The 26,795-nt window shown below is 41.4% G+C and overlaps 1 protein-coding gene across 1 annotated transcript in view; it reads right to left on the minus strand.

Moving 5' to 3' along the window:
- STMND1 (stathmin domain containing 1) overlaps positions 1-18,701 on the minus strand; it is a 35,397-nt gene extending 16,696 nt beyond the window's left edge. Inside the window, 1 exon segment of the mRNA XM_061592448.1 lies at positions 18,647-18,701. The gene's annotated coding sequence lies outside the window, so the exon portion shown is untranslated.
- Between the last annotated feature and the right edge of the window lie 8,094 nt (positions 18,702-26,795).

Below are 26,795 nucleotides of genomic sequence, written 5' to 3' on the forward strand. Positions count from 1 at the left end.
CTCTATCTGTTAAAGCGAACGTTCATCTTATCTTCTAAGAGAGAACGCACTAACAGGCAAGCACCCTTCTTTCTATATTTTTCTTTTACTTGACTTAAATTGTTGCTGTTTAAAAGAGATTTGCCAGATTGATCGGTTTTTGACATCTCACTGGGGAGCCGTAACTTCTCTCTGCTACGCACTAATTAATAGCTTATCTCTGTTTTTGTTGCAAAAAGCTGTCCTGGATTTGCATTCTAAAGATACACACAGAAGAGGGATTTCTATTCCAGATTTTTATTTTGAAAAATATTACACTGTTTTGAGACTACTCTCTTTTTGGTCTATTTTATTTTGACGAATCTGTTTCTTGACGATTGCCATTAATTGCTTCGATCCTGGGAACTGCATTTTGTTTACTTAACTATTGGAGAGATAAGGCTGTCTGCTCTGTTTATACTGTGATGTCACCAAGTTTGGAGTATTAACCCAATTGTTGCTGAAATAAGAAGTGGTTTTCCTATATTTTTCTTTTAAAATGGCAATTAAGAAAGTGGCTGAGAATCTGGAAATAACTATGTTTCAGAGAATAATGAATGAGATTGAGATAACGAAAATTGAATTGAGTAAAATGAAGCAGGAGATTAAAGATATAAGGGTCCCTGTGAGAGAGGTGACCCTGGAAGGGGTCCCTGTGAGAGAGGAGACCCCGGAGATTGGAATAGGGGTCCCTGTGAGAGAGGAGACCCTGGAGACTGGAATAGGGGTCCCTGTGAGAGAGGAGATCCCGGAGATTGGAACAAACGTGGAACAGGAACAAGATTTGGAGTCTATGGACTTTAGAAATAAAATCTATTGTTTGGAACTCAATGTTATCTCTGAAGAAATTAATGAAGATTCTAGAGATAAAGTTATCAATGGCATGGATTATCTTCTGGACTGGAATGATGTGATGGAGCCCAATATAGAGAAAATCTATGGAATTAACTGCAGCCATGTGACAATGGAAAAACTTTTAAGAGATGACCCAGTGTATTTTGAAAAAAAGAACAGAGATATGATTTTACAGCAGTATTTCAGCAACTTATTCAGAATGGATGGCAAGAAAATATTTGGGATAGAGGTAATTCCCATCAGACTCTTATTATATGACTATGGCTTTGACAGCAAGATTATTATGGAATACTGATAATGGAAGATTGGATATTGAAATTACTGGACTTAACAAGACTACTGAAGATGGAAGATGGAAAATGGAACTAATAGAGATAATAGAACAATGGCTACTGAAATTACTGAACCTAACAGATTCTGATGTGATGGATTAATTGAAATGTTTATTTTGACTATGGTTATGACAATAAGATTATCATAATTAGTAATGAGATGGATTAATCGATATGCTTATCTGGAAAAAAAAATTGATAGATATATTTCTTAAAGAATTGAAACCTCTCTTTGACTTTTTGTGGAAAGAATAAAGTAATGTTTATGAGATTTGATGATTAAGTAAGATAACTACTGGAGGAAAGTGATTTTATAATATGACTTAAGAGACAGGATTGCTATATATTATAGACTTATAACTGATTTGATCTTTGACAAATGGGAAGTCAATATTTTACTCTTTATTTTTTATTTTTGTTTTTTTTTTTTCTTCTTTTCTTTTTTTCTTTTTGTTTAACTATTTTTGATTTTGTTTTTTGTCTTTGAATGTTTTATGATTTTGTCTTGTATGTTTTATGAAAATCTGAATAAAAATTATTGAAAAAAAAAAAAAAAAAAAAAAAAAAAAGGAAACCAGTGTTGTTGAACCTGGTGATAGTTAAGCTTGTATGCTACTGCCAACTCTCATACGTCTTGCACTAAATTAATTGGATCTCACCCACAGGGTTGTGTCAGCAGATCTGCACCATACATTTAAATCACATTCTAAGATACGTGACTTCCACAAAAAAAGGGAACTATACTTTCTCCTCACAGAGCTACAATTCCCACCACCCTTAACAAACCACAGTTCCCAGGATTCTTTGGGGGAAGCCATGTGTTTTAAATGTGTGTTGAATGTGCTTAAAATGTATGGCATTAATCTGCTAAGTCGTACTCAGAGTAGACCCATTGAAATCAATTTTTAATTTAGTAATGACTAATTTTAGCCCATTGATTTCAGGGGGTTGAGTATGACTTAGTTGGTTACAATCCATAAAGTCAATTTTCTGCATTCCCAGTTGTTGAATGGCTTCTGCTTGTCTCATGGAACAGTCATTTGTTATTGTGGGGCATGTTTTTGGCATGGGTTTAGCTCTCCATTCAGTCATGTTGTGTCTTCTCAGTAGGATGCCTTGGACAAGTCCTCTCCTCTTAGCCTCAGAGATTAAATGAAATATAGTCCAATTTATATATATATATAAGAATATATATATGGCTAACTCTGAGCTTTCTTTTATATCATAGGCTTTTTACGGAGTAACAAATTGAGACAGCATATAAAGTACCATGGAAACACCAAAACAAAAGTATGAAAGGACAAAATATTGCAAGAAGCAATTGCCTTTGTGCACAAATCTGAATTTCAACCAGGGTGAGTAGGCAGGTACAAGTGTACGAGGTTGTTCTATAAATAGAGAGAAGAGAAATCAGTTTGCTTTTTTCCTCTGAAAAGCATTCTTCTCTAGAGTGGAAGGTGGTGGCTATTTTTAAATCCCATGACAACATTTCTCAGTGACTGCATCTGAAACTAGCTTTCAAATGACTGGTCAGAGTAGTTGGGGATCAGATGAAAAACTGTAATAGGAGTCTGAATCATCTTGAAATATGAGACAAAATATTATGCTGAGTAATGGTCAGCAAAAATCAGATACAACAGAACGTCAACACTACAAATATTCATGAGAGAGGGTTAGGGAACTTCCAGATGGCTCTGATTTAGGGGATCACATGAGCTTTCTGGCATATCTGATCTTTGCAGTAAACATGGGGAGAGTGACTAGTGCCCGCAACTGTTTATACTTGTTTTTATGGTTATTGGATTTTAAATGGCTTTATTTCTTGTGAGCTGCCTTGGTTTCCAACCCTACCTCACAGGGTTGTTGGAAACACTCCATACACGCACACACACACACACACTGCAGATGTATAAATACATACAGCCCATATAATAGTTTATTGTCAAACCAGTTGGTCATTGCAGAAAACAGTATTAGTTTTTAAAAAATCAGTATTAGTTTCCTACATAATAAAAACTGTAATACCTAAGTAAGCCCTGCCTACTTGCTTTAAAATAGGACTGGAGGGAGGGACAGAAAGAGTTAGAACACAAACACAATTCTTTTTTACATTCACTCCAAAGTCCCATTGATTTTCAGCACATTCATAACCATGTCTACTCAAAAGTAAGTCCAATTGAATTCAATGGGATTTACTCTGGGCATATGGGATTAGCATTGCTTTTACAAAAGCAAGTATTGGGAAGGTTTTCAAAACACTGCCCAGGATCTGACTCCTGCACACAAGAGGAAAAAAAACTGAAATGTATATACTTACCCAATTTATGAGATTTTCAGATTAACGGGGGGAAACCACCATTTTCTGGCATTGCAGTGAGGTTTTCTAGACACTGCCTCAGGTCAACCAAATGCAACCTTGGCTTCACTGATTGGCTGCAATCCTGAACGGGCGGGGTTAAAGCTACGAAGTGCTATACAGTAGGGCTTCACTTCCCAGTGTTCCACTAATCTGGTGGCTTTCGTTTTCTATTTTAAAGCCAATTTTTGCTCTTTTGCAACGTTTTCGCGTCATTTTTGCGTAAAGGCCCCATTATAGTCTATGGGTTCCACTTTACGGCGATTTCCGCTTTACGGCGGGGGTCTGGAACGGAACCCGCCATATAAGCGGGGCCCTACTGTACAGTACTGTTTAAAGAAAGATTTAACAGTCAGGGGGGTGGATGACGTTTTTATGTATATCTCGAGAACCGGACCACCTAGAAATGTAATTCTTTGTTTAAATTAAAGCTGAGAATCCGGGCCACTTAAGGGGCTAAACGGGTGCTGGGTGGCATGCAAAGAATCCAGGTAAAACCCAGCTAACCGGGTAATATGGCAACCCTAGCCTTGGGGGTGTGGCATAACACAAAATGGCTGCTACATCTAAAAGGGCACAAAAAGACACAGGGCCACAAAATGGTCTGGGCATCAGCTGTTCCTTCAATGGGGAAAAGCCAGTGCTATATCAGCCACCAAAGTACTTGCTCACAGAGAGAAACTGTTTGTACCTGTCCTGCAACAGACTGTCTGCCAATAATGCCATTCTCTTGGCCATTCCCTGCCCTTGACCACTATTGCTGCTGCTGCTGCTGCAACAGCTTGGAGGTTGGACATGGCCTACCATTGTACGCTTTCCCCGCCTCTTGCTTCCTTGTAGAACTGTTCCAAGGGGACAGACAACATCCAGGGGTTTTAGGCTACAACCCTAACCATGTCTAAAACAGAAGTAAACCCTATTAAATTTAATGGGATTTTCTCCCAGGTAAGTGGGTAGGATTGTAGCTTTAGTTGGCAGTATGTAGCTTTACATATATTCAGTATCATGCACCCAAATTAATCCAAATCACCACATTAGTATGGAATAGAGAGAGACAATGGCAAGCAGACTAACCATCAACCTTCTGATTCTCTAACTGAAACTTGTCACACAGAATGTTTCAGGTGCACCGTTTATAAACAGCTCCTGACTCTGTAAGCTTGAAACACAGAAAGTCAAACAGTTCCTTTAAAAGATGTGTATTCTAATACTGGATCTGATCTTGGATAAAAATAGCAACCATGAGTAAATTACTAAATATGTTTTACTTTGGCAGCGGGGGTGGGGTGGGGGAGACAACTCACACAAGTGATTATGTAAAAAGCATGCATACAGTATAGTACTAATCTGGCTATGATTCACATTAGGCATGTGTTCATAAATATTCATAGTTAGCTCCTACAAATCTGAATAATTGACTTCTCTGACATCATTGCAGTTTGGGACATCATACTCCACTGTCCCACTCATGTCTCTGAATATAATGTTAATAGCCTTTGCTTTAAATCAGGGCTGATTTCTGCTTTACTGAAGGACATAACCTGCTCTCTGGCTTTTCACAAGACACCTCTTCCCTTTCCTTCATATATGGTACTGATTACTTTACATCCCAGGTGGAGGGAGATGGTGTCCCAGGGCGATGTGCTTTTCCCTAGGCCAGGAAACTGAGCTTTCAGTTCCATTGTGGGGTGGGTGGCACCACACAGCCTGTCTCCAAAACCTCAGACATAGTTTGGCAAACTCTAAGAATCATTTAAAAGCAAGCGTGAGCCTTTTCCCTTTTCATAACAGAACAAAACATTGATTTTCAACTGCATTTTGAACTATCTTCTTTAATTTCATGTTAGAATATGTGATTCTGCTTTATTACATTACCTAGGGGTGGGGTCACAGGTGCATATTCACCTGGAGCCTACTAGCCCCTCCCTTCCTCCACCATTGCAATGCAACTTAAAAGAAGTTCTCTTGTCACCAATATAAGTTTTTTTTCCAAACAGCATTGTGCAGGGGCATTTGGAGGGTTGCAGATGAGGAGGGAAAGATTAATTCTCCCCTCTTTCCTGCTCTGACACCACCCCCACCACAAAAATAACCCTCCTGTGCAATATTTAGTCTTGATAGAAGCCTTTTATTGGCTACAATAGAACACTACTTTTAAGCCTAATTCCAACAGGGGTGGGTGACTTTGGGGGGGTCTCAGTTATGGAGGGAAGAGTTAACGCTCCGCTCCTCAGCTGTGATTTCCCCCTCTGAAAACGCCCTCTCTGCCCCAAGTAGATTTGAGTAAAGCAGGGACTGAGGGAAAAACAACGCTTTTAAACAATGGCAGAAGTTTGGGTACAATGAGCAGGGGAGACACTGAGAGGAATAAAGTCACAATTTAAAACAAGGTTTGAGTGCAGCTAGAAGGGAGTTGGGGAAAGCTCTGTTATGTTAGCTTCTGTATTGTACCCAGCTCTGTTTCTCCTTGTTAAAACATCTTGTTTTAAAAAACAACCCCTCAATATTCCTCCCTTCCCAGTTTATTCAGACCTCTCTCATTGTTTTAAATGCCATGCCATAGCCATGGCTGCTATGCAAGCTGCCTTCTCTTTTGCTCCCCTACCCCACCCTGACTTCATGCAAATCTAGGATTGTGATGAAGCACTACAAATCCTCCAATGGGGCCTGAGTGATGACACCCTTGCGTGTGTGTGTGTGTGTGTGTGTTTTCCAGGTCAGAAGCATCCCAACCCCTGAGATTTCAGAGGTAGGCCCTAGTGATGCCACTGGGGCAGGGCCCTAGTGATGTCATTAAGCATCAACCACAGTTGCTTGGGGTATACCATTCAAACAAAAAAAATTATCTGATGAGAAATTAAGATAAAAATCATGGCTAAATCTTTGTGACCCTGTTACTCTTACTTGATCTCTCAGTGGCTTTTGATACCATTGACCATGGTATCCTTCTGGGCCGAATTGGTGAGATGGGTATCGGAGGCACTGTTTTACAGTGGTTCCAATCCTATCACCAGGGTTGTTTTCAGAGAATAGCATTGGGTGATTGTCTTTCGGCCCTTTGGCAGTTGTGCTGTGGGGTGCCGCAGGGTCCTATCTTGTCCCCCATGCTGCTTAACACATCTATGTGAAGCCCTTGGGAGCAGTCATCAGGAGATTTGGGGCGAGCTATCAGCAGTACGCTGATGATACCCAGTTCTATTTCTCTGTAACATCTGAATCGGGAGAGGCTGTGCAAGCCCTAGACCGCTGCCTGGACTCAGTGGTGGGCTGGATGAGGGCCGATAAACTGAGTCTGAATCCTAGCAAGACAGAGATGCTGTGGGTGGTGATTCTTGAGTTCAGGTAATAGGTCAATTGCCTGCTTTGGATGGAGTCATACTACCTCTGAAAGAGCAGGTGCTTAGTCTGGGGGTACTCCTGGATCCATCTTAGTCGCTAGAGGTCCAGGTGACCTCAGTGGGTAGGAGTGCCTTTAACTAACTTCAGCTGGTAAGATAGCTGCGGCTGTTTGTGGACCGGGATAGCCTGACTACTGTTGTCCGTGCACTGGTAACCTCCTGGCTGGATTACTGTAATGCACTCTATGTGGGGCTGCCCTTGATGTTGGTCCGGAAGCTGCAGCTAGTGCAAAATGCAGTGGTGAGACTGCTCACTGGGGCAGGGTACCGCCAACATGTCATCCCACTGCTGAAAGAATTGCACTGGCTGCCCATTAGCTACTGGGCCAAGGTCAAGGTTCTAGTTTTGGTGTACAAATCCCTATACAGCTTGGGACCAGGATACCTGAAAGACCATCTTATCCTTTATATACCCAGTCGATCACTGAACTCTGCAGGTGAGGGCCTCCTGCAGATACCATCTTACCAGGAGGTCCGTTCTGCACAACATGGGAAACGGACCTTTAGTGTGGCGGCACCTACCCTGTGGAATTCCCTATCTTTAAATATTAGACAGGCGCCACCTCTGTTATTTTTTCAGTGCATATGGAAGACCTTCCTCTTTCAACAAGCCTTTTAAGTTGAGACCTTATCCCAGTCTGTGTCTGTGTTGGAATTGCTTTTTAATATGCTTTTAAACCTTTTTTTAAAAAACTATGTTTTTTAACCTTTTTTAAAAAAACTATGTTTTTTAACCTTTTTTTAAAAAAAGTCTTCAAAGCATTTAAAAATGTTTTTAAAGTTGTTTTGTTTTAATGTATTTTAATGTCTGTTTTTATGATGTTTTGATGTGTTTTTAGTGCTTTTGTTTGCCACCCTGAGCTCCTGCTGGGAGGGGCAGGATATAAATTAAATAATAAATAAATAAATAAAAATGAGGGTGTTCCCAGGTCCAGCTGAAGTGATGGGATCATTCCTCCTCACTTGTTTAGGGAGCCTGGGTAGGAAACATTTAAACTAGGCTATTTGCTTCTGGCAAGAAGGGTTTAAGTGCCCGCAGGCCAAGTTAGTCACCAGAAGGCCATTGCAGGGAGAAAGCCTAGTGTTGTGATGATGTTAGATGGGAGCACTCAGGAGTAAAGATGGATGCCCCTGAAGAGTGCAATTCTAAACACACTTACTAAGGGGCTAAGCCCCATAGAACTCAACAGGACTTACTTTTGAGTAGATATTGTTTGGATTGTGCTGTTGGTAAGGCTTGATTAGGGATCCTCTGCAAAGATATCCATATCAAAGCAGGGTTGGCAACCCCTGCCTGGAATGCCCTGCCTGCCTTTTAATGTGGCTGCTCCAAACCTATTTACAGACTTGATCCTTCACTGCAGAGAGAGGTTTGAGAAATGAATAAGAGTTAAGAAGATTCTCTATCTTTTCCTGCCTATCCTGTGGACCGCTATAAACTCACTTTGGGAGCCAGTCCAATTCCAGTGAGGAATAATTGACAGAGAGAAAACACACATGGTTTGGTCTAATTTCATAGGCAGTAACTTGGGAACAACAGCAATTGAAGCCACACTTCCCAGTATGTGAATCTCTTACCGCTATTGGGCAAGAAACAAACCGTCATGCAAACAACAAGGTACATCACCAGTGGGTTTAAGGGGGTTGAGCTGAGCACTTGGAACCACTGTTATTGCTTTTATGGATATAAGAGAGTGAGGTCAGAGGTAAATGAAATGCAAATAGAAAAGAAAAACAAAAGACAGTGATGATTCCCTAAATGCAATACCATACCAATCACAACAAGATTCCTATGAGTAAGGCAGACAACTCAGTATCCCACAACCAGTCAGGATTCCTAACCAAAATAAAAGAATCGTGGCAGTCAGTCATTCAAGGTCAAAGAAATCCCCATGCAGCACAACTTGACCTGGGGGCTGCAGCACGATTGCTGACAGGAGTGAGATCCTGCCGGAACATAATACCTCTGCTCTGAAATCTGCACTGGTTGTTGATTTGCTACCAGGCCAAGTTCAATGTGTGCTTTCCATGTTACAGGTGCCACATAGTACTTGTTCTGCTCTTATAAGAAATCAGTCCTTTAATGTGGCAGCACCTACACTTTGGAACTCCCTGCCTATTGGCATTAGGCAGACACCTTCATTGTACTCTTTTCGACACCTGCTAAAAACAGTTTTTGTTTAGGCAAGCCTACCCAGGCATGTAAAAGCTATTATGCTTTTTATCTGTTTTTAACTTATTGTTGGTTTTATTATTTTGAATGTTTTAAATACCTGTTTTTAACTGTTTTTGCCAATAATTTTATTGTTTTAATTCCTTCTGTAAACCGCTTTGAGGTTTTTTTACAATAAAGAGTTATATACATGTTGTAAGTAAAATACATAAATAAATTTCAGAGTCACTGTAGCTCTAGGGTCTCTTTCCTCTTTTAGGAACAAAGGAATCTACCTTATACTAACTCAGGCTGTTTGATACTATCTAGCTCAGTACTGACTAGCACTGACTCTTCAGGATTCCAGACAATAGTCTCTTCCAGAGAATGGATTTTAGACTTTGCATGCAAAGCATGTGCCCTATCAGTGAGCTACAGCCCTTCTCATGTTTAAAAACTATCTTTTAAAATTGCTCTTTTCAGTTCACTAATGAATGAACCCTCCTCTTCGGATGCACACCTTAACACGGTGAAGGGGTTTGAGTGTGTTGAAGAGGCTGAGAGCAATGCCATCAGGAGTCTAGACCAAGAGGCCAGACTCCTAGCAGGGGCACCCAAGGTGGAATGGTCAAAGCTGAAACACCAGACTAAGATGCATCCAAACTCAGAGGAAGGCAATGGTAAACCACCTCTGAATATCTCTTACCACAAAAACCCTATGAACAGAGTATCCAAAATGCAACACGAGATAGTGCTGGAAGATGGGACCCCCAGGTCAGAAGGCACTCACCGAGCTACTGGGGAAGAACAAAGGACAAGTACGAGTAGCGCTGTGACTAATGATGCAGCTGGGTCAAAGCTGAAAGGAATCCCAGAGGCTGATGCACACAGATGCGAAAGGAGAGTCCGGAGTTGTATGACGCGCACAATAGGAACATGAAATGTGAGAAGCATGAACCAGGGAAAGTTAGAAATTGTCAAGCAAGAAATGGAACGCGTCAACATTACAATACTTGGTGTGAGCGAACTAAAATGGATGGGAATGGGATATTTCCAATCAGGCAACTACAAAATATTTTATGCAGGAAATGAGAAATTAAGAAGAAATGGGGTTGCTTTAATAGTGAAAAGTGATGTAGCAAAAGCAATTAGGAGCTACAACGCAAGGTCTGAGCGAGTGATATCAATGAGATTAAATGGGAAACCTATCAACATAACCATCATCCAAGTCTATGCTCCGACGGCAAACGAAGAAGAAGAGGAATTGGAGAGATTTTACACAGAAGTACAGGAAGAAATTGATCACACACCAAAACAAGATGTGCTGATAATCATGGGGGATTGGAATGCAAAAGTAGGGAACAGAAAAGAATTAGGAATTGTGGGGAAATGGGGCCTAGGAGACAGAAACGAAGCAGGAGAAAGACATTGAATTCTGTGAAGCCAATAATTTGTTTCTTGCGAACACATTTTTTGAACAACCGAAAAGACGACTGTACACGTGGACATCACCAAATGGTCAATATAGGAATCAAATTGATTATATAATTGGTAGCAGAAGATGGAGATGTTCCATACTTTCTGCAAAAACAAGACCAGGAGCAGACTGCGATACAGATCATGAACTGGTCATATCAAAAATCAGAGTAAAGCTAAAGAAGAAGAACAAAGCAATCATAATGCCAAAATACAATTTAAATAACATCCCAGAAGCATATAAAGATCAAATAAGGAACAGGTTTGAGACTTTAAACTTAGTTGACAGAGAACAGGAAGAACTATGGAATGAAGTCAGAGACGTTATCAGAGAAGAATGCAAAAAAGACAATACCTCTAATTAAAAAGAGAGAAAGACCTCAATGGATGACTGAAGAAACTCTTCAAATGGTTAAAGAGAGAAGGAAAGCAAAGGCAAAAGGAAATAGAAACACAGTCAGAACCCTAAATGCAATAATACAGCGACTAGTATCTAGGGACAAAGAGAACTATTACAATAGTTACTGTATAGAAATAGAAGAGGACAACAAAAAGGGTAGAACAAGAGCCCTGTTCCAAAAGATTAGAGAAATGAAAGGGAAATTTAAACCAAGAATAGGGATGTTGAATAATCAACAGGGGAACACACTGACTGACCGAGATGAAATAAAAGGAAGATGGAAGCAATACACTGAAGAACTCTATAAAAGAGATGCCAGGATGATAGATTCATTCATGGAGGAACCATATTATGAAGAACCAGAAATTTTAGAATGTGAGGTGAAAGCTGCTCTTAAAATACTTGGAAGAAACAAATCACCAGGAATAGATGGCATACCAATAGAATTGCTACAAGCTACTGAGACTGAATCAGTTCAAATTTTGACTAAAATCTGTCAAGAAATATGGAAAACTGAACAATGGTCCTTAGACTGGAAGCATTCCATATACATCCCAATTCCAAAGAAAGGGGATCCCAGGGAATGCAGTAATTATCGAACTATTGCCTTAATATCCCATGCAAGTAAAGTAATGCTCAAGATTCTACAACAAAGGCTCTTACCATATATGGAGTGAGAAATGCCAGACATCCAAGCTGGATTTAGAAAAGGAAGAGGCACCAGAGATCATATCACAAACATACATTGGATAACGGACCGGACCAAGGAATTTCAGAAGAAAATCACCCAGTGCTTTATAGATTATAGCAAAGCCTTTGACTGTGTAGATCATGAAAAACTATGGAATGCTTTAAAAGAAATGGGGGTGCCACAGCATCTGATTGTCCTGATACGCAACCTATACTCTACACAAGAGGCTGCTGTAAGGACAGAATATGGAGAAACCAATTGGTTCCCAATCGGAAAGGGTGTGAGACAGAGGTGTATTTTATCACCCTATTTATATAATCTGTACGCAGAACATATCATACGGAAAGCAGGATTGGACCAAGATGAAGGAGGTGTGAAAATTGGAGGGAGAAATATCAATAATTGAAGATATGCAGATGATACCATACTACGAGTAGAAACCAGTAATGATTTGAAACGAATGCTGAGGAAAGTTAAAGAGGAAAGCACAAAAGCAGGACTACAGCTGAACATCAAAAAGACTAAAGTAATGACAACAGAAGATTTATGCAATTTTACAGTTGACAATGAGGACACTGAACTTGTCAAGGATTATCGATACCTTGGCACAATCATTAACCAAAATGGAGAGAATAGTCAAGAAATCAGAAGAAGGCTAGGACTGGGGAGGGCAGCTGTGAGAGAACTAGAAAAGGTCCTCAAATGTAAATATGTATCACTGAACACGAAAGTCAGGATCATTCAGACCATGGTTTTTCCGATCTCTATGTATGGATGTGAAAGTTGGACAGTGAAAAAAGCTGATAAGAGAAAAATCAACGCATTTGAAATGTGGTGTTGGAGAAGAGCTTTGCGGATACCATGGACTGCAAAAAAGACAAATAATTGGGTGTTACAACAAATTAAACCAGAACTATCACTAGAAGCTAAAATGATGAAAGTGAGGTTATCATACTTTGGACACATCATGAGAAGACATGATTCGTTAGAAAAGATAATAATGCTTGGAAAAACAGAAGGAAGTAGAAAATGAGGAAGGCCAAACAAGAGATGGATTGATTCCATAAAGGAAGCCACAGACCTGAACTTACAAGATCTGAACAGGGTGGTTCATGACGGATGCTCTTGGAGGTCACTGATTCATAGGGTCGCCATAGGTCGTAGTCGACTTGGAGGCACATAACAACAAAATCAATGAACATCATACCTAGGCCAGATCCACACCATACATTTAAAGCACATTCAACATACATTTGAAGCACATGAATCCCACTACAGAATCATGGGAACTGTAGTTCGTTAAGGGTGGTGGGACCTATAACTGTGAGGGGGAAACTACACTTCCCAGGATTATTTGGGGGAAGTCATGCGCTTTAAATGCCAATTGGATGTGATTTAAATGTATTATGTGAATCTGCATTACTTCATAAACTTTGTCTGCATATAAATCATTTTAATTATTTTTTAAAATGGAAAATAGCCACAAAGTTTACGTGGTGACCATGGACTACACACCATCTCTGTCTAATCTGCCCCTCTGGGTGAAAACAATGGAGGGGGACCATGACCACCCCAAGCAATAAGGGCACACTTAAAATCTAAATAATAATGTACAACCATAATGTGAAATCAGATGCATACTGAGACATAGTATGAAGAAATATTTATATAAGCATGCATGTCAAAGATGTTTATTATTTACACAACCTGTAAATATATTTATAGTGCAATCTTATGCATGTTTACTCAGAAGCAAGTCCCAAAGTATTCAAACAGGGAAGCATGCACAGGACTGCAGCCTCAAATGGAACTTCACTCACCCAATCCAAAATTCAGAATCATGCCACTTTAAGCTGTTTTCAAACTGTTTTATACTTGTTTTATGGTTACTGGATTTTAAATGGATTTACTTCTTATTGTAAACTGCCTTGGTTTCCAGCCCTGCCTCACAGGGTTGTTGGAAATATTCCATATATACACACACTGGAGATGTAAAAATACACACACCCTATATAATGGTTTATTGTCAAAACCAGTTGGTAAATGCAGAACATTTTTTTTAAAGTATTAGTTTCCTACCAAATAAAAGCATTGACCTTTGGGTGAAGGGTAGGTAATAAATTCTATTTCTAATAATAATTCTAAGTAAGTCCTGCCTAGCTGCTTTAAAAAAAAGGATTGGAGTGGGAGAGAAAGATTTACAACACAATCCTTTGCTGTGTTCACTTAAAAGTTCCATTGATTTTCAGCACAATCCTAACCATGTCTACTCAAAAGTAACCCCCTACTGAATTCAGTGGGGTTTACTCCCAGGTATGTGGGATTAGCATTGCAGCTTTACTACCAGAAAAGTGGTTAATGGATTAAAATTTCATATTGGGAAGGGTTTTAAAACAGGCTATGTATGAGATAAATAAACTGCCCTCTTCAACAACCCAGTAAAATTAAAACTTGTTTGACACCTTATAATTAGAAAAGTATAACATATTATAGACTCACTCAACTTCTGATGGGCAGACAAACAGGAAAAGGAAACTGTTTTCAAGATTTGCAATGGGTTCTAGCTCTTGACTGGAGGTCAGCAAATCTCTTGTCAATCACAACCTTGACTTCACTTACTGGCTAAAAACCTGAAAGGGTTTGGATTAAAGTAGCAGGCTTCTAACAGAAGGGGGGGGGAGAGCTGACATTTTGTTGTATATCTCATGAACAAAGCCACCTAGAAACTTCATTTTTTTACAATGAAAGCTAAGAGTCCAGATATTAAGGTGACACACCCAGAAACCCAGAGAGGACCCCCCCAAACCGGAGTTTCTGGGCAAAAACCAGAGACCTGACAACCTCTGTGTGTGTGGGGGGGTGCCTGGCCCAAAGTGGGTAGCCCACCCTACCTGAGGACCATTGTGGACATGGTATTTGGTGACCTGTGCACCTGGGCAATTTATATATATATATATACACACACATTAGATACTAGTTTACTGATGTACCAGACTTGCACAAAACAGTAGGTTAATTTTTTTTAAGTATGTGTTGCAGCCAGTCCCACTAGCAGTTCAGTGAGGAGCACCTCACCAATGGGAGTAGAGGGTGTGGTGATAGATGACCCCCAGCAAAATTTCACCATACTCATAAAAAAACCTGTCCAAGCAATGTGCTTTGGTAGGTCCATAATCAGGGAACATGTGTTTTTATGTTGGCTATATGACCATTTTAAAAATTAAGAATAGTCTAAAAGTTTCTGAAGTCGTGATCATCTATAATGTTCTACAGTATTATAATATTCTGGAATATATGTCAGTCTTCTAAAATATTGATTTTCCTTAAAATAAAGGACTTGTGACAACATCATGAAATCAAAATGACATTAATTGCATTGATTTCCCCAAGTTAAAATGAGGAAAACAAACTGAAATTATTTATTTTACAGAAGAAACTAAACTTTAAAATAAATGGAAGTTTTCAATTGAGATATCCTTCATCAGGCTTTTTCATATGCCAAGACCATTCAAGACCCAGCTGAATGTCACATCCAGGCTCAGAGATATGTCAGTTACATATTAGATATTGGCCCCACTTAGAGTAAGTCAGGTTACACAAGTCACCATCGGTGACACACTCAAATAATTCAGTACAATAATTAGATTGTAGGGCATTTCCCCAGGACTAGTTGGGCTTATAAACCAGAGAGCAAATATAAGAATAATTGTTAGCAAAACTGGATATAAACTATTAAAAAACGTGGGGTGAAGGACTAGATTTTTATCCATACTCTAATTCTAAACCTGATATTGAACAAGCTTGAAATTCTTTTCCTGAGCAGCTGTACATTAGTGACTAAAATTACTGATCAAAGACCAAGCCATATGTGCTATTCATATTTATTTATCTATGGTTAAATGTACCTCCGTTGTCATTGACTTTTGTAGCATTGCAAATTTCCCTGTGTTTGTTTTTGCATAAATTGAGAAAAACTGTACACATTTAGTGTAAGATCCTGCTGCTGATAGTAAATGTTAATTTGTAGCCTCATTTCTGAAAACCCCTTGGGAAATCATTAAATGAACATAACTAGAAACAGAACTGCAAGCCAATAAGGCAGCATGCCAGTAGATAATCAAAGAACTGATAAATAATTTTTAATACACCAGTTTTTCTCCCTAGAGGATAAGCAAGCAGAAAACTTAAATCCCTCTTGAGCTTAACAACTGCAAAAAAGAAAGCAGAAACTGCCTTGTATTCCAAAGGAGGTCACTTTGTTCTCAGGTGAAATGTAGAGATGAGACAACATAAACTTAGGCTGTGAACACACTAGTTGCCAGAACAAAGAGTTTCCATTAGCCACACCTGGAGGGGGAACGGGTTGATCAGCTGATCAACTGTGAAAGCTCTTTGAAGCTGAACTAAAAAAAAAAAGTACTCAAGCTGCTCCCACCAGACTTGGCCTGATGTTTTCCTAGTGCTAGCAACCTCAGGACCTGTGATTTTTTTATTGTGTGATCTACCATGGTAAGCTTTAGTTTAATGATTGTGTGGGAGCTATAAAAATAAGTGTATTTAAGGTTATCTGCTTTAATTCTACTGGATCCTACTTTTACTTAGAGCAATGACTTTCTCTGTGTGTGCTTTCTCTTTTAGTGTGTGTGTGGGGAGAGTGTGACCCAGGTGAGGGGTGAGAGAAGCAGCCTGGGGGCAATGCCTACTGGATTGGAGACCCTGGCATAAACCAATTCAATTAACTGTGAATGTATCATTTTTGTTTGATAAGGACTACTATTAAGAACATAAGAACATAAGAAGAGCCTGCTGGATCAGGCCAGTGGCCCATATAGTCCAGCATCCTGTTCTCACAGTGGCCAACCAGGTGCCTGGGGGAAGCCCGCAAGCAGGACCCGAGTGCAAGAACACTCTCCCCTCCTGAGGCTTCCGGCAACTGGTTTTCAGAAGCATGCTGCCTCTGACTAGGGTGGCACAGCACAGCCATCATGGCTAGTAGCCATTGATAGCCCTGTCCTCCATGAATTTGTCTAATCTTCTTTTAAAGCCGTCCAAGCTGGTGGCCATTACTGCATCTTGTGGGAGCAAATTCCATAGTTTAACTATGCGCTGAGTAAAGAAGTACTTCCTTTTGTCTGTCCTGAATCTTCCAACATTCAGCTTCTTTGAATGTCCACGAGTTCTAGTATTATGAGAGAGGGAGAAGAACTTTTCTCTATCCACTTTCTCAATGCCATGCATTATTTTATACACTTCTATCATGTCTCCTCTGACCCGCCTTTTCTCTAAACTAAAAAGCCTCAAATGCTGCAACCTTTCCTCGTAAGGGAGTCGCTCCATCCCCTTAATCATTCTGGTTGCCCTCTTCTGAACCTTTTCCAACTCTGTAATATCCTTTTTGAGATGAGGCGACCAGAACTGTACACAGTATTCCAAATGCGGCCGCACCATAGATTTATACAACGGCATTATGATATCGGCTGTTTTATTTTCAATACCTTTCCTAATTATCGCTAGCATGGAATTTGCCTTTTTCACAGCTGCCGCACACTGGGTCGACATTTTCATTGTGCTGTCCACTACAACCCCAAGGTCTCTCTCCTGGTCGGTCACCGCCAGTTCAGACCACATGAGCGTATATGTGAAATTAAGTTTTTTTGCTCCAATATGCATAATTTTACACTTGTTTATATTGAATTGCATTTGCCATTTTTCTGCCCATTCACTCAGTTTGGAGAGGTCTTTTTGGAGCTCTTCGCAATCCCTTTTTGTTTTAACAACCCTGAACAATTTAGTGTCATCAGCAAACTTGGCTACTTCACGGCTCACTCCTAATTCTAGGTCATTAATGAACAAGTTGAAAAGTACAGGTCCCAATACCGATCCTTGAGGGACTCCACTTTCTACAGCCCTCCATTGGGAGAACTGTCCGTTTATTCCTACTCTCTGCTTTCTGCTTCTTAACCAATTTCTTATCCACAAGAGGACCTCTCCTCTTATTCCATGACTGCTAAGCTTCCTCAGAAGCCTTTGGTGAGGTACCTTGTCAAACGCTTTTTGAAAGTCTAAGTACACTATGTCCACTGGATCACCTCTATCTATATGCTTGTTGATCTTTGTGATAATGAAAGGGTCAGTCTTCGGACTTTGGATTAACTAAGAAAAATATAAAAAAGGCTCACACTCATTTAATTATTTCTCCCCTCCTTTCCTTTGTGCTTGAAGCGTGGATTTAGACAGATATTTAAAGTAGACTGTGCCTAGAGATATGCAATCCAGCCCAGGGTCAAGGTTGTTGAAGCAGCTCATGTGTTTGCTCCACTGCTGAAAGCCAGGACTGGAGGAAAATGACAACCAACAACATGGGTGGATCTTAAATCTCTCCACATCTGAGGCCACAGGAGCAGTTGATGGATTGTGGGGGCAGGGCCACTGAGAACTAGTGGCACTGGGCCCTTGGCAAGATGCATGAACAGGACCCCCTCCCTATATCTTCCTACAAACAAAATATTACTACTTTCTTTATTAAACACATTTTAAAGTGACAGGTTTAATTTAGGGCAAGCTCTTAGCCATTAAGGTATTATGCCTAAACACCTATTGAAAAATGCATACTTTTTGTGTTGCAATTTTTAAATATATTCAACATTATTTTGAGATGTGCTTTATATCGGTTCACTAATTTTATGCTGTTTCCAATGGTGTATAGTTTTATTTTTTTTAACAATACAAGACCTCCAAATGAGGTCCAGAAAATTCATGGTGGTCCTAAATGTTCTGCAAGTACTGTTCACTAGCACTGTATATTAATATTAACTTGATGTTTGAAGAACAAGTGTTTCATATTTGGTATTACAAAAATGAAAGGAAATGTAAAAATATCCAAATTTCTTCTAGTGTGCTAAGTATACAGGCAAATTGATTCACAATGAAGTATTCAATAATGAGGTATGAGACCAATCTATCCTTACCCTGAGTAGTGCTAGTGCTTCTACTTCAGCAGAATCCTCCTTAGCTTTTTCTTCTGATATTAATGCTTGAGCATCCAATGACTGGCTTTCACTATCTCCCTCATCACCACATGATTATTTTGAAACAAAGTCCAGGCTGAATATACTTATCTGGCCTTTTCTTTTTCATATTTTTCTCATTTTTCTTTTCTCCTCTGTGCTCCAGACTTGTATTTGTACTCCATAATGTTAATTTCACTGTAAAACAATACCAAAACATGTAGACTTGTTCCAATGTGTTCTAGTCACAAAACAAGTAAGGAATAGAAATGACACACTCCCATGTATTAGCTTTCTCTTTATCTGCAACTGTGGTGTACTGTTCCTTTAAGAGAACTGTAGGAAATGCTTGTTGAGCAAATGTGAACTGGGACCTACTACTGGGCCTAGTCGTTCTGGTTTCAAATTGAGACTGCACTGTGCCATGTCTGAATCATATTGATGAACGTTGGTGCTTATAGTAGACTTGGATATGCTGAGATTTAGCAACAAAGATTATAGCCAATCTCTGGTCTGTTGAGATGCCAACATTCATTTTGTAATGTATTGTTTGTTTTTTCACAGTACAGGTCCCAGAGAACTGGGTCCGCCAGAGATCCACACCCCAAGTATTCCCCCTTGACCCCCTCTCCTCAGGCCTGGGGGGCCCACAAACAAATGAGACTGGTAGAAAGAGGTAATACAGACTCACATAGCGAACCTACAGGAAATTAGGGTGCTTACTAGCACAGTTATCAGTGCTTTAAATGATGTGGCATGTCACTAACAACATTGCTTGTCAACAAGTCCTGCAAAATTTGTCAGGCCAGCTTTGGATATTACCATTGTAGCATTGTTATCACCAGCAACTCAAAACTGCATAGATCTCTGCTTGCATGATTAGATCTTTGCATGAAGTGCATCTATTGCCTCTGTCTATATATGTGTGTGTTTCTATTTCCCTTCATCCTCCTTAACTTAGCTGTTGCTTCTAAGCAAGGCTAGTAAACTTACAGGTTCCAGAAGGTGAGTTAAAGTCCAAAATGACACAGACCACTTTCTTTTTTTTAGGTGCCCATGCCCTGATACAGTTCCAGCTAAATTATATTTTTAGGGAGGCATCAGGTCAAGTCCAAATAAATATTTCCCTAAATCTGGCACTACCTAGAGCTGCTCCTACCCCAGGGCTGCATAAACACACCAGATAGGTTGGTTGGGCTGTGGAATGGGCCCAGAATAATGCAGCACCCAGCAGAGATATTAACTATCACACAAGTGACTGAGGTTGCTTCTGCAATATAGGTGTTAGGAATGGGGCTCGCTGCCTAGTTCCGATCAGCTTGTAGTCTGTTGTTCGATCCCAATCCACCCTTTTTTTGTTCCGCCTTGTTTTGGCTCTTGCCAGTTCAATCCACTGTTGTTTTTTGGTTGTGAAAAAAATTGCGTAATTTTTAACGTAAATGCCTATGTAAATGATCACGATGTTCCATATGGTTTATTTTTTCCTGTTTGTCACACCTACACACTGTTACAAATGCATCAACTTGGAGGAAATTATGAAGATAATTACGTAAAATTGGGAGGGAAATTCGGGGCTAGGGAATCCATGCTGAATACAGCCGCAGCCCGCCACAAAAAATCAGTGCTGGTGCAAAAAGATCCTGGACTGCTGAATTCAGTTGGAATCCGGTACTAAGTCCGATATTCTCCCCCATCCCTAATAGCTCTGTAGTGAAGCTAAGACATTGCTGTTGCACAATTAGCTGGAAGTGGAATTAAATAGAAGTTTAATATTGCACTGTATTATATCACCAGTGCTCTTCCTCAAGGCTAGGATCCTTCTAAGGTTTATTCACAAATAAAGGTTTATTCACAAATATTTTCCTGCATTCCTTCCTTGCATCAGTCCATCCTTCTGTCAATTTTTACTGTCCTTTGGAATAAGGATCAATTACCTCTGAGGAATACTGAGAAGATAAAGTCCAATTCATCTGCCTTGTTCTGTTGCAGAAAGCTTTGGGAAGGACTGTAGCTCAGTTGTAGAACATCTGCTTTGTCTCCAGAAGGTCCCAGCTTCAGTCTCCAGGTAGGGCTGGGAGAATCCTGTCTGAAACCTGGAGAGTTGCTGCCAGTCAGTGTGCTGAGCTAGATGGACCAATGGTCTGACTGACAAAATGGTAGCTTCCTATGATACCTAAGGCTGGCTCAATATGTTTTGTCTTAGGGCAGCACACATTGTCTTCAATCTCATTTTATCCTCTCAACAACTCTGTGAAATAGATTAGGCTGAGATAGAGTGACTGGCACAGGCTCACCCACAGGGCCGGCTCTAAAGCGCGGCAAGGTTGGGCCCCTCTTCAGGGTGGGGGAGTAGTGCTCTCTTTCCGCAATCCATGGCAAAATCACTGCTGTGGATTGCACTGCCCGCCTGTTTCCCCACTCTGCCTACCTTTCCTGTGTTTTGCAGCTGTGCATGCAGCACTGCCCTTAACCAAGATGGCGGCAAAGGTTTCCATATGAGGCTGAAGCATCCTCCACCATCTTGGTTGATGGCAGCCCTGCATGTGTGTAGCACGCATGTGTGCCATCAACCAAAATGGTGGTGGAGGCTTAAGCCCCTTAGGGAAACCTCAGGTGCCATCTTGGTTAAGGGCAGCACTGCACGCACAGCTGCAAAACACAGGACAGAAGGATACACAGAGTGAGGGAAAGGGCAGGAGTTGCAATCCGCGGCAGCATGCGCTTGGGCCCAGGACAGGTGCTGGAGCCCAAGGGCCTCGGCATGCCTGGAGCCGGCCCTGGTCACCCATTCAGCATTGCAACTGTGGATGTGAACCAAGTCCAAGGGAAGCTCTCTAAACACTTTGTCACAATGACTTCCCTTCTCACATCACTGCAGTTTGCAAAGTACATTCTAGAGGGCATCACCTACTATGTCTGCACGTTCCATTGGCAACACAATAGGCTCACACTGGTTCTTCCAGCAGCTGCCAATAGATGTGGCTTATCTGTGATAGCACTTCAGATGACATGGGTTTCTGCCAATAACAATGTTTAAAGCATGCTGTTTGGGCACAGCCATGCCTGCTGGGATTTTATAAGCTGTTGTGTGAGGAGTAAATACTCACTGGAACAGATGTAATATTTTTTAATTACCAAAAAAAAAATTAGCTTGCAGTCCTAACCCCACTTACCTGGGAGAAAGCCCCACTGAATTCAGTGGGGTTTACTTCTTAGTAGACATGGTTAGAGTTGCAGCCTTAGTCTCATTTCTCTTCTAAATAAAGAAATGTTTAAAATGCCTTCTTTAAAAGGGTCGTCTGTACTGTCATGTCCAGCAGACAGAAACAAAGATATAACAGAGGTTTGCTGTGTTAAGAATGCATTATATTCACTGTATTTGCATTGTGTGCTCTCCCTGACCTTCATCTGACAAATTCAGACTCGGAGGCATTCAACCTGACATGGAATCTACCTTTCAAATGGAACAGGCACTGTATTCTGATGGCTGACAAGTCCCCACCCCGGCCCCCTCATTTTTGTAACAGGACAAAATAGGCTACAAAGCTAAGCTAAGGTTCAGGCCAGGGCTTGGGATAAATGGGCAAATCCCTTGTCTCCTGAGATTCAAATAGTTGAAATTGAGGTAGCATTAACTGCACTTAAGTCAAGGAGCAGTGAATAGCACACACACACACACTCAATTAATGATTAAAGGCTCAGCATGGTAACTCTAAGTATGGTACTGAATGTCTATTTAAAGATCTTTGGTAGCCAGTGCGATATAGATGAGACAGCGAATGTCCCAAATCTGCAGATTGTCAACATTCACATGTGAAAGGCTGAAAGCTGAGAATCCCATATGCCTGGAAACCTGTTCCTCCTCTCAGGCATCTGTATTTGGATACTCAGTGCGGGGAGGAACTTCAGGGTGGTTGAGGGCAGAGTTCTCCTACTTTTGCAGAAAAAGAGCAAGGCACAAAATTAGCCCTTGTCTTCACCCCACCCTCCCATTCTGACATCACCTGAGGGTTGGAGGTGCATACTTCCTTCACCTGTGGGGGTATCCCCAATGGCCTTGAATCCAGTGGTGGAGTTGCCTGGCTGGTGCTAACATAAGGGTTTCCTGACTGTAGGCTGTCACTGTGTCCTGAGAGCTTTCAGGATGTGGCAACTTGATTCCTGTTGCCTGCAGGCAGCTAGCTGGCAGGTAGAAGGGCTCTGAGCACCCTGCCACCGTGCCCTGATTGCTCTCAAGATTCACAGCCGTGGCTTCAATTACTTTACTCACTTGCAGTCACTGGCAGCAAAACCATCCAGTGCCTTTTCCTGCAATTTCACGAAGTCTTATCACGTTGCTGTAGATCAGGGGTTGGCAACTTTTTAGGGTCAGTGGGCACATTTGGAAATTTCAGAAAGTGCTGCAGGTGCTAAATCACAAAATGGTGCCTGTGGGGACATGGCATAACACAAAATGGCTGCTGTGAGAACACAGCATAACATGGAATGGTTGCCACAACTAAAAGAGCAGAAAAAGAGACTGTCACGATCACTTCTGAGTACTCTGATTCAGACCAGGAGTGGGAGGCACTTGAGGAAGAGGAGGGAAGGAGGGAGATCAGATGATGGAGCAGAGACCAGTTGAGAAGCCCCACCCCCTCTGCCTCTGCATGCGCCCAGATCTACTGATGAGATGGAAGCCTCAGAAGCTGCCTTTCCCTCACCTGTGGAGGAGAGGGTCCGTTAGAGATTGTGGAGGCGGTTTCCCTGCAGGAGGACGAGGAGGTGGGTCTGGCAATGTCTCCCAAGGAGAGGTGGTGCATCAAGAGAAAAGAGGAGACTAGTTTCCCTAGGAGCACCCACCTTCAGGCCAAGAATTCTCATGGGGAGCTGGGGCATTCTCTGCCTCTGCTTAAAAGCTTGGTGGGGAGGTGGGAAAACTTGCTGGAACAACTTCCCAGCTCCCTTGTTACTGATCTTGGGACACCTGAACCTTGGCCTTGATTCTGAATTTGACTTATTGTTGCTACCCCTTTCCTTGTAAGGATGCATCCAAAATCTGTATAATCTGTAATGTAAGCCCCTTGTGCCTCCATTAATTTACCCCCAGCCATATGACATTTTCCTCCAATCGCTGCCTTCCCACATTTTACCCTCCCTTGATCCGAAGTTTCCAATACCAACCATACAATGAAAAGGAGAGAAACAACTATACAAAGGGTTGCTGAGGAGCCACTCTGGTTGCTTTGACTCGCAGTTTTTTATGTTGGGTTCCCACTGGCTCCCTCACCCGTCTTCTTTCTGATCTGAGCCAATCAGCAACACAATAAGATGAGAAGGAGGGAGGGGGATTTTATAAACAAAAAAGAGCATGCTTACAAGTATGAATAAGATAGAAGTTTGATTCAAGAACAAAGAAAGTGCAAAGCAACCACGTTTGGACCACCAGTAGACAATTCCAATAAGGAAAATGTGAATTTTCAGTATGGTCTGGATGAGCCCTAAGGGCATGAGGACTTTATCCTGCTTTTTCCATGACATTGAGCTGGTACTATTAGTCTGAAATAATAAAAGTTCACTTCTTTACTAACAAGAGAATGCATCTGTTGTCATTTTGGGGTGGGAACCAGGACAGAGACAGGGCTACAAAAAGTTGTGGGTATGCCCCCCCCATCAATGGGGGAAAAGGCACTTAATATCAGCCACCACTGCATTCACTTACACACACAGGTTCTTTGCACCTGTCCTCTGTTCAGAACAGAAGAGAGAGTGTCTAGTCCAGTGAAATGTGGGCATGTTTAAATGAGTATGTTCCATGCAGGAGAAGCTGAGCCAGTGCAAACAGTAACAGAGCAGAAAGAGCAGTCTTTCATGCATTGTGGATTTTTGAGGGGATACTTACTAAGACCTTTTGTGGGTGCCATACAAGGTATTGGTAGACACACTGGTGCCCATGGGTGCCCAATGGGCAAACCCTGTTATAGATGGTAGTTGACCATTGTTAGGCCTAGAGCTAGCTGGCAAATAGTCCAGGAAGTATCAGTTGATATTTCATCAATGGAAGCTTGTGCTTATATGTTTTACTCAGCTCAACCTCCGTCAAGAGACCAGTGCTCTGTGGTGGGAGGAGAAGGGGTGAAAAAAGAAGACACTTTTGCAATTTGAACTGGAGAAGTGAGAAGCCTTATGGGGGACTGCTCCCTGGGGATCCATTTATTGTTATTTATTTAAAATATTCATAAACCATACTTTCATATACTTTCATTACAAGGCAGTCTACAAACTAAAAACACGGTGGTATTCAATGCTAATCCTGCTCAGAGTAGACCCACTGAAGTTAATAGACATGACTAGCCTACTTTGGGTCTACTCTGAGTAGGACTTTGTTGTTAATACAGCCCAGTATTACAATAAAAACACGTCAATGAGAGCTGATTGGCAAAGAACCTCAGATTTGAAAGGCCTGTATGAATAATATAGTTTTAGAAGATGTCTAAAAACAAGCAGGGATTACTCCTGCTGGACTTCTATTGGCAAGGGGTTCCACAGGGCAGAGCCAGCCACATTGAAAGCTCAGTCCTGGCAAGGCTGGATTATCCATGGTGCAATTGGAACAAATTCATTAGGGCCCTTCCTGCAAGAGGACCCAGACTCTGAGCTTTCAATTAAAAAAAAAAGTGAATTGGCCTTGTGATAAGTAAGTTAGGAAGCAAAGCATGCTGACTGATGAGCCAGCCTTGCTTTGCCCGCCTTTTCAGTGTTGTTAGTCAGAGCTGTGACTGACAAGTCAATTGTTTCAACACTGGAATACAGAAATCCCTGGGTCCTAAAGAATAGCTGTTTCTTCCTTCCCTTTAGTTTCTGTTACCTAGTATATAGTTTGCCCAGACCCAGCACCAGCAGTAAGTCAGGTCAGAGAACACTATGTATATTTATAATTAACTAGGGGGGTTCTGCCCCCCTGCTTGCTGCGCTCACCAACCCCTAGGAACTCCCAATGCTCAACTCCCCTTGCTACCCGCATCACCCCCCCAAGGCACCTCCATTCCCATTGCCAACCTGCTTGCCTCACCTGTTCCTGTTCCACCTAGGCTGCCCACCAGCCTTCCACCATCTGCTCAGGCTGCTCCTGCTGACAACACAGGTAAACTTGCCACTTTGCAGCAAGCCTAGGCTGCACACTACTGGTAGCAGCACCACCTCACCTAGGCCACCTGCTTGCCAAGACTGCCACCACCATCGCCTTGCCTGCTTCACAAGGTGGATGATGGTAGGTGGCACAAGTGGTGTGCAAGCAAGGTGGGGGGAGAAGCATTCATGCTGCATTTGCCCACGTGCTCACCTGCTCTCCAAGGCTGCCACCACTACCTTGCTTGCTTGCTGAGGTAGGTGGTGTGCAGGCGAGGGGGTGCAGAAGCATTCATACTGTAGTTTGCTTAATGGCATCTATCCATGGCACTGCAAACTGCAGCATGATGTTTCTGTTTTTATTATATGCATAAAGATATAGATATAGTACAGCATTATTTATCCTAAATGTTTTGGTTATCTCCCAGTCCTCCAATCAATCAATCAATGAGGAGAAAGTTTGAAGGTGTGGGATAGAAAGTGATTTATAGTGTTCTGTGTGAAAAAAGTTAAGAGCCTGGCTAAATTTAATCTGAACAGGGTTAGACTTTGCATGTTCCATGTTGTATTGAATTTTTTGGGGGTTATTTTGGCATACCCCATGATGAATCGTGAGGGAACAGAAGTGCACATGTGTGTAAAGAGTGGGGGAGTGGTGACACTTCCAATGACACACATTGTGGCATGCCACGTCCACTGAATGAAATTTAGTACAACATGACTATATATTGACCAAAAAGCCACAGTTCCATAAAGTAACAAGTACTGCAGTGAAAAAGGAACTCAGAAATCCCAAAGAACACTAAACTCAGTTGTACTCCCCTAGGATTCAAAAGTGGAAATAGTGAACAATATTTTTAATTATGTTTATATCTTGCCTTTCCGTCAAGGTGGCATACATAGTCCCCCCATTTTATCCTCTCAACACTCCTGCAAAATATGTTAGAGTGAGAGTGGGTGGCTGGCTCAATGGTCATGTATGTAATGGTATCATGATACTTGC

The sequence above is a fragment of the Rhineura floridana genome, chromosome 1 (genome assembly GCF_030035675.1).
Source record: "Rhineura floridana isolate rRhiFlo1 chromosome 1, rRhiFlo1.hap2, whole genome shotgun sequence".
In the NCBI taxonomy this organism is placed as follows: domain Eukaryota; kingdom Metazoa; phylum Chordata; class Lepidosauria; order Squamata; family Rhineuridae; genus Rhineura; species Rhineura floridana.